This window comes from Gopherus flavomarginatus, chromosome 5 (genome assembly GCF_025201925.1).
Source record: "Gopherus flavomarginatus isolate rGopFla2 chromosome 5, rGopFla2.mat.asm, whole genome shotgun sequence".
NCBI classification, from domain to species: domain Eukaryota; kingdom Metazoa; phylum Chordata; order Testudines; family Testudinidae; genus Gopherus; species Gopherus flavomarginatus.
In genome coordinates, this window is record NC_066621.1 from 16,924,633 (window position 1) to 16,938,696 (window position 14,064).

A 14,064-nucleotide genomic window follows, 5' to 3' on the forward strand; every position below is an offset into this window, starting at 1 on the left:
AGCAACAATCTCCTCAGGAGCCCCTTATCTGGGGGTCATGCCTGCTTCCCTTGTCCCTCTGTGTACAACGGCCCCTAATCTCCAAAGCAGGGGCACAAGATATTGAAGAAGCGTTACAGGTTCGTTGAATGGCTTCTCTATCCATCCTCAAACTGTTTAGATCCTCCTTTCCTCTCTTGTCTTTCCTTCCTCCCTGCAACAATCCACAGTGCATCTTCCCTTGGCCAGAAAAGCAAGAAAGGGCCATGGGTCACTTCATAACTCCAGGGTAGCCGCTTGAGGTGAGGCATGACAACCCTGTAATCAGAAGTGAAAGTAAACCGGTACGGGCCGGTACGGAGGACCAGTAAGAAAAGGAGACTGGTTGACGGCGGGAAAAGCCTGCCTCCTGCATAAGAATAGTTTAAACTCAGCTGCTCCCTGAGCAGTTCAGCCCTCGGGGTTAGGAGTGGTTTCTGGCATCCTTGTTAATTTCACTCACAGTAGCTGGGGGCGGGCGGGTGTTTGACCATGGCAGGGATAATCCTTTTCTGCCCCCAGGGATGAAAGGATCTCTCTCCAATACTAATATACACAACAAATACAAGCATTTGGCTGCACAGCTTAAATCCAGAGCTAATAAAAGCAGGTGGAAGGGGAAAACTCAATGTCACATTGGTATCTTGTCTCCTCCCTCCCCCTCCTCCTCCTCCAGCCAGGCTGCAGACAAGGTTCTGCATTCTTCCCCCTACCCCAGCAGGGGTTCTCCTCTAGGCTCTAGCTTGCAGTAGGGACACTGGCTGAGATGCCTGCTGCTGCTGCCTGCATAAGAACAGTTTAAACTCAGCTGTTCCCTGCGCAGCTCAGCCCTCCAGGATTAGAAGCTGTTTCTGGCATCCTTGTTAATTTCACTCCCAGTTGTTGTTGGGGGCGGGAGGGTGTGTGTGACCATGGCAGGGGCAGTTCTTTTCTGCCCCCAGGATCAGGGGATCTCCTATACACAAAAAACACAATCAAAATCAGGAACCATTTCCAAGTTCAAATCTATCCCATTCCCTCCCCAGCAGAGGATCATGGTTGTGATGTCCAAACTGCTTGCAGATCCTCTTTGAAATGTTACTGAACTGCACAGGGAACAGCTGAGTTTAAACTGTTCTTATGCAGCAGGCAAGCTTCTCCCTCCCTCAGCCAGTCTCCCTGCTCCCTGCTGCAAGCTAGAGGGAAGCCCCTGCAGCTGCTGCTCAGTGCCAGGCAGGGAGAAAGCCTGGAGTCTAGTGACCACAGCCTGGCTGGAGGAGGAGGAGGGAAGACACGGAGAAAAATGTGACAGTGAGTTTTCACTTTTTCAGGCTTATTCCAATAGTAAAGTTTTATTACAGACAGTGCTGGTAGTAGTAATAGTAGCTTTATTTTCTCTCTCTGTGTCATGCTATGGGAGGGATCCATGAAGTACGTAGGAGAGATGGGTTGCTTGCGATTGGACCATATGGGTAAGAAATGTAAATTACTTTCACCCCTGCCCAAACCCCAGGGCTCCCATCCACCTCTGCAGCTGGTAGCTCCGGGGGTGATTTAAAGGGCCCGGCTCCTAGCTTCAGCTGAATCCCTGAGCCCTTTAAATCCTGATTTAAAAGCCAAGGGATTTAAAGGTCCCATCTCTTCCGATAGAGGCCACACCTCTTCCAGTTGAGGCCCCTCCCCCTCTGCAGGACTCTGGAGTACCGGCAAGTCCTTTAAGTTACTTTCACCCCTGCCTGTAATTCAATCAGTCTCCCCCAGTCCAATTTAGAGTGGTCAGAGAGTTGAATCTACCCACTGCCCATCCCCTGCTATTGGCAGCCGGTAATGCACCTGCCATTTAATATATTAGATTGGGTCACTCAGACTCCTGTTCAGAGACTGTCCCCACCTTCTGCATGAGTGGGTTGAAAACCCAGACAAAGGCCAACACCACTCTCTCCCATACCAGACAGGCTAGGTAGCTCAGTCTGGAAATCATTCTAGAATGTTCTGAGGCTATTGTAAAACTCAGACTGGATGCTTGGGGGTTAGTCTCTTCTGCTAAGACTGAAATCATTCTAATGCCTTTGTCCTTCCAAGGATCTGGTCAGGAATGTGGACACGCTTTTCCATAGATATTACCTCCATTACTAAATGATTAGCGCTTCAATTGTTCAGAATAATAAATAAACATAAAATAAAAACTGTGACCCCACCTCTTCTCCCCTTTGAGAGCAATGGGAGCTGCTGGATGTTGAGTTCTTTTAAAAACTCTAGCCCTTGGCCTAGCTTCTCTGTTCTACCTTCCGCCTTTTATCTCTCTTCCTCTTTTTACCAGTGTGTGCGTTTGTCTCTCCAATTTTTCACTATATGTCCAGGGTTTGGAAGTTAAAATCCTTTGCGCTGCTCTCCGGCTTGACATTTGCACCCAGATCCTTAGTATGAAAGACCCCAGTGCCTCTGACATGCTCTTGGAACCTGCATGTGGGAAACAAAAATCTCTATTTCTGCTTTCAATCTTGTGGGCCATTCAAACTTCAGCCTGGGAAATGAAAGCTCCCTGCCAGGCCTGGTGGTTCCATTTCCTCATGTCACCTTGCCAGCTGAGCCTCACGCCTTGGTTACCGAATGAGTGGAGCAATGCAATTCATCTCAGCAGGGCGCTGAGTGCTCTGCAGGCTTTTTTTTTTCACTCACTACCCCTTGTATCTACCCACCCACTCAGTTTCTATCATTTGCCATAATGCAGTGGATAATGTTCTATTCTTTCTCTCCCTTGGGCCATGCCCATGGCTTTGAATTGCTCTGGGGATCTTCGTACTGATTCAGAATCTGACAAGCTCTCCACTCCAACATATGCAGGGTCTCATTCATTCAACTCAATGGGCATCTTTCTCTTGACTTCCGTGGGCTTTGGATCAAGCCTGTTCAGAGGGAGGGGACACTTCTGTTATAACATAAAGCTCCTGGTAGGCCTGAAAAGCACAGTCCCTGCTGCCTGCACTGAGGCTGTGTAGATAACCAGCAGCTCTGATGCTTGTGAAGGGTGGGAGTTCTGTGCTTATCAATGATTCAGGTCTGGCAAAGAGGCTTCCTTACCAGAGCAGCAGAGGGGAGCCAACAACTGTACTTTCCTTTTCAAAATGGTCCCCTTGGCTGAGCTGTCATTTGCCCCATAATGGGAAATTACCTGTATGGGACTAGAGTGACTGCTCAGCAGCTTTACAACCCCAAATCAGAGCAACGGAAAATGTATGCAAATGATCATTGCCTGGAGTAGGGCATGGGGCAGAGATCTGTGGTACAAACCCTGCATGAGGACTGAGCCCATGAGAATACATCTGAATGGGACCCTCCAGTATGATTCTGCCTCTGTCCTGCTCCCTCGGAGAACTGAGCTGTGATTCAGCTGCAGTCTCGCCTGTTCACTGTTGCCTAGTGGTTAGAGCACTGGAGTGGGCTTCAAGAGGCCTGGCTTCTAGTCTGGGCTATGCTGCCAGGTGTTCTTTGCCTTGGTTTTCCTGTCTGTAAAATGGGGATAATCATACTGACCTCCTTTGGAAAGCACTATCTAGGAGCAAGGTGTGGTTATTACACTAGCCCAGGGGTGGCCAACCTGAGCCTGAGAAAGAGCCAGAATTTACCAATGAACATTGCCAAAGAGCCACAGTAATATGTCAGCAGCCCCCCCATCCACTAGCCCCCAGTGCCTCCCGCCCATCGGCAGCCCCACCAATCAGCGCTTCCTCCTTGCTCCCCACTCCTCCCACCCACCGCAATCAGCTGTTTTGCAGTACGCAGGAGGCTCTGGTGGAGGTGGGAGAAGCAAGGACATGGCAGGCTCGGGGAAAGGGACAGAGGCCTTGGGGGAAGGGATGGAGTGGTGGCAGGATCTGAGGCTCAGCAGGGGGTTGAGCAGTGAGCACCCCGCAGCACATGGGAAAGTTGGCACCTGTAGCTCCAGCCTTGGAGTCAGCGCCTGTGCAAGGAGCCGCATATTAACCTCTGAAGAGCTGCGTGCGGCTCCGGAGTCACAGGGTTGGTCACCCCTGCACTGGCCTTTTCCCCCTAATACTTCTCACAGCTGCTAATACTGGTGCAGCTTCAGTAGTTGCAGCAATGGTGGGAACCCCACCGTAGACCATTTGCCACTGGATGCCCATGTTTTAACTGCTGTATTGCCTGGATTTCCTGCAGGCGATGGGCGAGCACTAGCCGACACTAGTTTAGGGCTCCCTCCATTGCTCCCACTGGTGGAGCTGCATGGGTAGTAACAACAGAGACTTTTACGGGGCGAGGGAGCCAATGTACAGCATGAAGTCCCCGAAATGGACACCTATAAAACAAAGCACATCTTTGATTGTCCTAAATCTTGGAGCGATCTGGTCAGCTGAGCCAAGGAGCCAGCCTGCCCAGCATGCTGCTCGCTACTGCAGATGTTAGCACTTGTTTTGGGGACATGGTCTGTCGGTTCATCTTACAAATAAATATACTCTGCTACAAAAATAAATCAAGATGCACTCATGCCTATTCACAGGCACCTATTGGTTTGTCAGTTTGCAGTGGGAAGGAAACTTGGCACTTAATTGCTACAGACAATATCCTGCTAGCAGCCCAACCTGCACGTCACAGTTCAGTGGTTCTGATTCTCCATTACCATGGGGTAGTGTGGTCAAATCAGAACCGTAGCATTTTATGTCTTCTTTGCACTGGTGTAAGTCTGGAGTCACTTCACTGAAGCTGTGCATAGATGTAAATGAAGTGTGTGTATACATTCTCAGAGCTTATTTCATTAGCATGTTAATGTAACGGCAGATTTATTTATAGGATTATATGTAATGACAAGAAATTTGCTAGCAGAGATGCATATATATTGTCTTTTATTGTGGATATCTTGAATATTATAATTGAAAGTGATACAATGAAGTCTGCCTTTGCAGGGAAGGGCATTCGTCTTATGGAATGTGGTCTAGGGCTTAGCAGAGGGGATTTGCATCAGAAGAGTCCAAGCTTCTATTCCCACCTATGCCACTGACTCCTTGTGTGGCCTCGGACAAGTTACGTCGCTTCTCTGTGCCTCAGTTTCCTCATCTGTAAAATGGAGATATAATAATACCTTCTTTGCAAAGGGTGTAGTGAGACTTAATTCACTAGTGTTTGTAAATATTTGAAGGGTATTAGAGAAGGGCCTAGTGTTATTCCTCTCTCTTTGATCTGTGACAGGGGCAGTGTTTGAGCAGGGAGAGCTGGATGTGTCCCCTCACTTCACAGGGTCAGGATGGATGGGGAAGTACACAATGAGTATTGGCTGGCAACCTGCTGCAATACAGCAGGGTGACAGCAAAGCTATTGGGTGATCCTTGGGACAGTCCCTTAGGTTTCAGACCTGCGAGTCTGCAGTGCACAGCACTTCCATGTATGCAAAGATGGAGCAGTCACTAACCTCCATTCTGTTGGAGGAACTCAGATATCCTCCACTCCCAGGAAGAAGCTGACATGGGACTAAATATTGCATTGATTGATACCCTGTGAAACCTCACTGAAATCAATGAGGTGTAAATTAGAGCTAAATCTGGACCCTCCGGTTCATACTCTTCCCCTCTAGGAAGCCATTCCAGGGTCAACACAAGATTTTCCCTGTCAATTACTCCAAGGTGCACTGAGTGTAGCTAGCAAGCTTAGTATAAAGGTTTATTGGCTGGAGGGTGTGGGGTTTGCTTTTAGTTCAGATCCCCATAGTTGTTCTGTCCAGCCCTTGTTATAAGGGATTAGCAGTCCAGGTGCTGTGCAGCTGGGCGAAAGAAGTAGGGCCCTTTCCTCCTGCCCTGCCCTCCTTGCCTTGCAGCCACTACACACCTCCATAAATACACACACACAGAGCCACGTCCACACCCCTCCCCCCCATGAATAGCGTCCACACTAGAAGGCGTGGAACCAAATCCAGACCAGATTCTTGGTTTCATCTGAGTCCCGCCCACTGACACCAGCTCTGAAGCTGCCCCGCAGTGCTCTGCTTCAGAGTAAGGCTCTGAGTCCATTGGGACAGTGAGCAAGCTTTAATTTAAAAATATCATAACGTGTGGGTCTCGCAGTGTAGATACTTGCCTGTTTATTTGCTTTTTTCTCTCTTCAACTCTTCTTAGCTGTGGTTTATTACTGTGGTACCGTAAGTCCATGATCCTGGTTCTTAGCACATGAGCCTTGGGAAAAGGGACATCCCTGCATCCACTCTCCAGCCCTGCTTTCCTTTGCATGAAGGGATACATCCCTTGCACACACTGACTCCTAAACCCAGCTCTTTTCGAGGCAAAAGTTTGAATCTGAATCTGGGTCCAAACTTTTTGGCTGCTCCCCCCAGTGTCTACAATGGATCAAAACTAAACACTCTGACTAACACCTCCAAATCTTAGGAAGGTTCAAATCTAGATCTGGACTCTATGACTTGGGCTCATCATTGAACTAAACACTTGAGGGCCAATCCTGACTTCTCCCCCAGAGCCACAGAGTGTCCCCTAGCAGTTGAACCAATGAGATTTTCTCACACAACAATGGGGAGGTGGATTCCTGTGTTCTGCTTTGGGGGAGGGGTTGAGCTCAGCTTGGGGTGGGGTGGGGGGGACTGGGTACCAAGGGACAGCTTGAGGCTGCATTGGAGGATTTGTAGTTATGTTTAGACTTGAATGGAGGAGGCACGTTGGGGGTGTAGAGTGCCCACCAATCTTCCTAGGCTCTTGTAGAGCAGAACAACACACAGCCTTGTAATGAGGTGGGGTAGTATTGCCTTAGACTAGAAACTGTTTGCGGTAGGAACTTATGAATCCATATTTCAATAAGAATTCAGACTCCATTAATTTCTGTCACTTACAGTAGCTCTTTTCATCAGAGGATCTCAAAGCACTTTACGAAGGCAGGTAAGTGTCTTTATCCCCATTTTAAAGATGGGGAAATCAAGGCACAAATTAGGAAAGTGATTTGTCCATGATCACACAGCAGAGCCAGGAATAGAACCCAGGCGTCCTAACTACCAGGTTTTTTGCTCTATTGGCTGAGCCACGCCATTTTATCAGTGGCAGGATTGGCGAGGCATTTTGTTGGCTTTTCCATGCAAACAAAAATAACATGTAGCCAAAAGTCATTACAAAAAAAAAAGATTTAAAACATCCTGGACACAAAATATTGTGTGCAAAGCTTGGGTAATGTAATCTACTCGGGGTGGGGGAAGGAGAGAAGAAGGAGTGACAAGGGAAGGGTGTGTTAAAAAATATATTTTATATGTAAAATTTACAAGCTCTTTTTTTAATTTGCATGAACTGTAACCACAGATAATCCCCTAAAATTAACTAAATATAATCTCAATTTGGGGACTTTCCAAGCCTCAGTTTGATTTCTGAAATTGGTTAGTTTCACTCTACTATCTTTCTTTCTTTCCCACTTGAATTTGGTTAGTTTCTAAAAGGCCTGGTTCAGAGACAAAACCAATCATTCACCAGGTGATGCCTGAGTTTGGTACATTTTTGAGTCAATGAAAATGCAATTTAATTTTAGATCATGTTAGGAAAAGGGAAACAAATGCACAGAAGCAGCTGCTAAAAATGACAGATGAAAGCTAAAGACAATAGGTACTGATGCTTTTTGTAAAAAGTCAGGTGAAGTGCTGCTTCCAGGTTCATTGGATCAGATCCTCAGCTGACGTCCACCAGCACAATTTCTGTTAAAGTCACTGACTTCATTCGGAGATACAAGTGCTCAACGTTTCTGAAAATCAGGCCCGACATGCCCCACAATTGAGACACCCAAAATCAGTAGCCATTTTTGGAAGTTTTGACACAAGTGATTTGCACAAGGTCACACAGCCAGTCAGTTGCAAAGCCCCATTACAGGGTAAAAATACAAGACATATGACTTCCCTCTTCATAAGAGTGGCTACTTCCTATTGCTGTTTAGGTCTGTTCTGCAAGCATCCCAAGCTATGTGTTTGTATACAGTCAGCTTTTGTACTGCTTTAACTATATTGGTTTAGGAACTGATATTGCTTGTGTGGACACAGCTAAACCAGTATAAAGGTGTTACAGCGGTATAGATTATTCCAGGGGTAGACAACCTATGGCACACCTGCCAAAGGCGGCACGTGAGATGATTTTCAGTGGAACTCACACTGCCCAGGTCCTGGCCACTGGTCCAGGGGGCTCTGCATTTTAATTTAATTTTAAATGAAGCTTCTTAAACATTTTAAAAACCTTATTTACTTTACATACAACAATACTTTAGTTATATATTATACACTTAGAGAAAGAGACCTTCTAAAAACTTTAAAATGCATTTTAATTTAATTTTAAATGAAGCTTCTTAAACATTTTAAAAACCTTATTTACTTTACATACAACAATACTTTAGTTATATATTATACACTTAGAGAAAGAGACCTTCTAAAAACTTTAAAATGTATTACTGGCACGTGAAACCTTAACTTAGAATTAATAACTGAAGCCTCGGCACACCACTTCTGAAAGGTTGCTGACCTCTGGATTATTCTCAGGTTATTATGGTATTAGCACTTGTATACTGATATAACTACATCCACACTGGAATCTGTACCAATATAATTATAATGGGTGTAAAAATCACATCCCTGACAGAAACAGTTAAATCAGCTCTGTGTCAACCAGCTCAAAAAGAGAGCTTTCTTCTTCAGGGGGCTTGTTGTACAACATGATGCAGTTAAGGATTGCTGACATTCAGTGTTCTACAGCTCAGCCTGATGATATCATCATGAAATGGTTACTTGTACTCAAAAGTTTGACAAGGTCTGAGGAAGTGGAGCATAATGGTTGCCATTATTAGGAAATAGCATTAGGACATACATCCCATGGGTCAAATCCTGCAATATCAGGCCAAACTCTCCTTGAAGTCTGTGGGAGTTTTTTCTGAGAACAGGATGATTAAATTATGAGAAAGGACATCAAGGAGCCTTTAAGGGTTGTGTTTAAAGCATGGGACCAGGAGCCAGGACTTCTGGTTCGTCTTTCCCACTGTACCAATGAATTGCTGTATAACTTTGGGCAAGAGACTTAACTTCTCTGTACCTTAATTTTCCCCTCTGTAGAATGGGCATCATAAGCGCCTGCCTCAAGGGGTGAAGTGGGTCATGAAGTTTAGCTAATTAAGATTTGTAAAGTGCCCTGAGATCCTAAGATGAAAAGTATGCAGTATTATTATTAAACTCTCACATGAAATGATGTCTGTTTTTTAGTCTCATTTTGGGTATTTCCTAGAGTAAATTTTATAGTTATTTGCTCATACATGTGGGTTTGGTTTTCGGGACCTTCATGTACGTTAATCAGTTTCACTATGACATCATTGATAATGCTTGAGTCAGGTCTAACAAAGAAGAAAGAGAATAGTCAAGCCCTGGACAGTTCAAAGTTGAATGAATAGTGTCTGCAAAAGGCAAAGACAGAAGTATGGAAGATGTACCCCGTCGTGTCTATGAACGAACATCATGGTGGTGCAAATCAGTGTAGCTCCATCAAAGCCAATGGCACTATGTTGATTTACGCAAACTGACAATCTGTCCCAAACTGGATCTGTTTATTTAATGAACAGCCTGACATATTTCTCCAGCCTTCTTCCTAATGGTGGTCTGAATGTGAATTTGGTAGCAGCTGCCCATCCACAGAGATTCTGGACCTATTGCTTAAGTGCCCCTTTAAAAGCTCCTAGTGCTGGTGACTGTTCGTACATCATCTACATACCAAAAAAATGATCCCCCTTGTGATTCAGCAAAGGAAAACATTGCTGGTTTGAGATCCTGGAGGTCTAGAAACCCTCAATTTTTTTTTCTCTGAAGGAATTTCCTTTTTTTACATTTCTGACTTCTCTACCACTGAAGCCAGGAAGTTGTCTATCCATGATCAACAGTGACCAAAATTTGGTTTTCCGGGAATGTACTCCCTTCCCTCCACACAAACTCTTGAAGTCTGTAATTTGCCTTTCTAGCCTGATAATGTGGCTGGCAGATGCATCAATTTTGCCAAGTCATCATCTGGAAGGAACACTTTCTCTCTTATGCAACAGCCTTCATTTCCCTGCTGCTTCTCCCCCTCACCCCCCAATGCATTGACTCCAGCTTCAACATATTTCTAACAATCAGGCTGAGTTAGACCCACTCATGGGACACTAAGCAAACGTGAGTGAGACCATTATGATGTCTGGTATATGACCTGAAACTTTCAATTTCAGAGGACATAGTCCAGAAAATGTAGGGACAAAGAACCCAGCGCTGTGGTTTCCCTTTGCTTGGCTAAACAAAATAGCTGCTATCTATTTTTACTGAAAATGTGGGATTTGAGGCCCTCCTCACTCTGTGTACAAAACAAAAGATGCCGCCAACAATAAAGGGATGGGGTGGGGGTCACCTTAGTATAACTCCATCTGATTGGTCTACAGAAATGCTCTCAGGGATTCTTCAAATATTTCATGCCCACACAGCAGGAAGTGAAGGAAGGTGGAAGAAAGTTGTAATGGGAGGTGGATTTTTGGAATGTTTTATCACCTACTGTATGCAATCTAGTTGTAGCCGTGTCCATCCCAGGATACAGCTCTGTGTGTGGTTTGAAAGTTTGTCTCTCTCACCAGCAGAAGTTGGTCCAATAAAATATATTACCTCACCCACCTTGTCTGTCTAATAGCACCTACTGAAATTCCCCTTTTCCATTTTAGGACTGGGATAGAATCAATATAATTCCACATACTTTCGCCACTTTACTCCTCTTCTGTGCTATGTTGCTGTAAGATTTTGTGTGAGCGTTGTGTAGCACACCATGCAATCAGTACCAAGATACTATGATAGTTATGATGATGAGATCATTAGAAATGGCATAAATAGATAGATAGATTAGATAGAAAGAACTAATGCCTGGTCCCATATTCCTTGAAGTAGATGGAAGTTTTAAGTGCTAAGATGTGATTTATATCAAATCTGGTATGTACATGACCTTCATGTTTATGGAGATATAAAATGAGCAGCATTTTGAACTCTGAAGCCTCTGATCAAAAAAGAATTTTTTCTCTTTAGGGTCAACGTTCCTGAACAGGGCAGATAAAGACTTTTGTTTTGTTTTGCTTATGCTCAAAAATAAACAAGTTTATAAAATGTGTTCTTTCTTGGTTACTGTTCTTTATAATGATTGAACATAGATTTTTAGAAGGTCAAGCAAAAGTATTAGATGCCTCAAAGTGGTAGTGAATACAACTTGGGAAGAGAGAGAGAGAATAAACTCAAAGATCTGGTTGGTCGTTCAATCTCTAACTTCTTTGATCCTACGTTCTTTTTAGATGAAATGTTATACCTTACAAACCTATTTCCTGGAATGCTCCTGGAATGCCTTATACTAATCTAGTATTTGTACTACTGATCATAATCTCCATTTTAGGTACATGACACTTCATCCAACATGTCCATGATATCTGTGTATTCAATTTCTCCTGAACATGGTGACTACACATCTTTTTTTCCAAGCCTCCTCTTAGAGATTGCTGCAGATAAACTGAATTTTGCCCAACCCCGTTTGAATCCATGGGTCAGCTACCACTCCTCAGCACACCTAATGTGGTTTTAGCACAGTAACACTGCAGCATAAATTGCTACATGTGGCCCTTTGCAAAGCGCCTTCTTTTGAGACATTTAATCCCAGACTGGATAAAGCACTAGAAAATAGAGTAAGGAACAAATGAATGGAGTAGATGATCTAGAATGTATTTTCCACCACTAACCTCTATGATTACATGATTAATCATCCAGCTTCCAACTGTTCCTACAGTTGCCATATTACAGCATTGTGATAGTTACAAAGTTCATATGAGCTGGCCATTTCATTCTAATCCTTTCCTTTCATATTCAGAATTTTCTCAAAAATTGACCTTTTGGGCTGAAATTTCTCATGCTCACTCAATCTGATGAAGATTTTAATGTTTTAATTTGAGAGCTTGAAGAAATTGCATTCAGCTCTTTTTCTACTTCTATACCTGCGAAGGGAAAATGTTTTTTCATTTTAAATGATGCATTTTGACTTTCTTTTGAGCTTGGAAAACTCAAAACCAGAGTTAAATCTTTACACTTGACATATCAGTAATCTGGAAAGTGGGCTAATCTGTGCTAAATTTGAAAAAATGGTTTTAAAAGAAGAAGTTTATGAACTTTTGAAAACCATGTGTAGAAACCATGTGCTGAGCATACGAAGTGCTTTGAGTATGCAGACACACATAATAAAAATGTTTTAAAAAATAATCTCCCCCATCATTGCTAATACTAGTGCAGCTCCAACAGCGTTAGCAACACCAGGAACACTAATGTAGATAAGCCAGGTATTAATTATTATTATTTTAATTATTTGTATTATAGTATCGTCTAGAGGTCCCAACAGAGATCGAGGAGGACCCCATTGTGCTAGCCACTTTTACAATCACAATGAGAGATAGCTCATGCCCTAAAGAATCTCTAGTCTAAAAACGCAAGAGCTCAGGATAGTTTTCAAAAGTTCAGAGTGTGTTATTTCAAAACCATTATTACATGCTGTTAAAAACACTAGTAGCTGTGGAAGCCTTGTCTACACAAGCTCCCAATGTTGCTATCTCCAGGGGAGCTGCACTAGCATTAGCAATACCGGGATGGGTTTTGGAGAAAAAAAGCCCAGTACAGACATCCTTTCAACAGACTCACATCTGATTGTTCTCGTAGCTTCCAGGAGTCCTAGATAAAAATAGCTGCAAAATTAAATATTGAAGAGACTGAAATAATCGATTAACAGAGCTGGCAACCATTCTGCGAGTTCCAGATTGGCCTGTTTTGAACCAGGTGAACCCATGCCCCATGAGGAATACTCATTAATGTGCTCACGGATCTTGAAACTTGATGTGGTTTCGACACACCTGGATAACATTGGTGGTTGCGCTGATGATAGACAGATACTGTCATAAAATATTACTAATGCTAATAATCAATAACCACAACAAACAAACCCCCTGCAAGTGATTCCCTCATCTAGGCTTCCGCAGTACAATCTTTCTTCTTACTTTCTGTTATTTGGACTGTAAACTCTTTGACTCAGGGCAATATTCAGTTGTGCCTTATGTACAGCACCCAGAACATTATCTGAGGCAGTGTGACACTGATGGATTCTGTGTGATGTTTTGTCACCTAGCATCACTGCAGCATGATGATGTTTCGAAGCAATTGATGTCTTAAGGCAGGATCTTTATAGAGTGACTAGATGTCTTGGTTTTATAGGGACAGTCCCAATATCTGGGGCTTTGTCTTATATATATTAGTCTGCAGAAAAGAAGAATGAGGGGGGATTTGATAGCTGCTTTCAACTACCTGAAAGGAGGTTCCAAAGAGGATAGATCTAGACTGTTCTCAGTGGTGGCAGATGACAGAAGAAGCAGCAATGGTCTCAAGTTGCAGTGGGGGAGGTCTAGGCTGGATATTAGGAAACACTATTTCACTAGGAATGTGGTGAAGCACTGGAATGGGTTACCTAGGGAGGTGCTGGAATCTGCTTCCTTAAAGGTTCAATCCTTGAGGGGGCCATTTGGAGATTGGTCCTGCTTTGAGCAGGAGGTTGGACTTAGATGATCTCTTGAGGTCCCTTCCAACCCTAATGATCTAGGTTTTTAAAGTCAGGCTTGACAAAGCTCTGGCTGGGATGATTTAGTTGGGGATTGGTCCTGCTTTGAGCAGAGGGTTGGACTAGATGACCTCCTGAGGTCCCTTCCAACCCTGATATTCTATGAGATAGATGCCTATTACCCACCACCAAACCCGATTTTTCACATTTGCTATCTGGTCATCCTAGGTCTTTGCAAGGCTGCAATGGGTGAGCTTGGGTCCACTGGGTGGAGTGAAAAGTCAGCGTCCCTTCCCACTGGCTGTGGAGTAGCCACAGTAGCAAGAGACCATGAAATCAGAGAGCGGAGGGGATTTTGAGGGGCAGGGGTAGGCATGGCTTTCCGGTGCAGTGGTGGCAAAAAAAAAAATTGTGTGGGGAGGGGGGAGAATCCCTTTTTTTGTTTTCAGTCTAGAGCGCA

General features: G+C 44.1%; 1 protein-coding gene across 2 annotated transcripts in view; it reads left to right on the top strand.

Moving 5' to 3' along the window:
* Positions 1-14,064, top strand: part of CCND3 (cyclin D3) — a 66,768-nt gene that overhangs the window by 31,416 nt on the left and 21,288 nt on the right. The gene's annotated exons all lie outside the window — the stretch shown is intronic.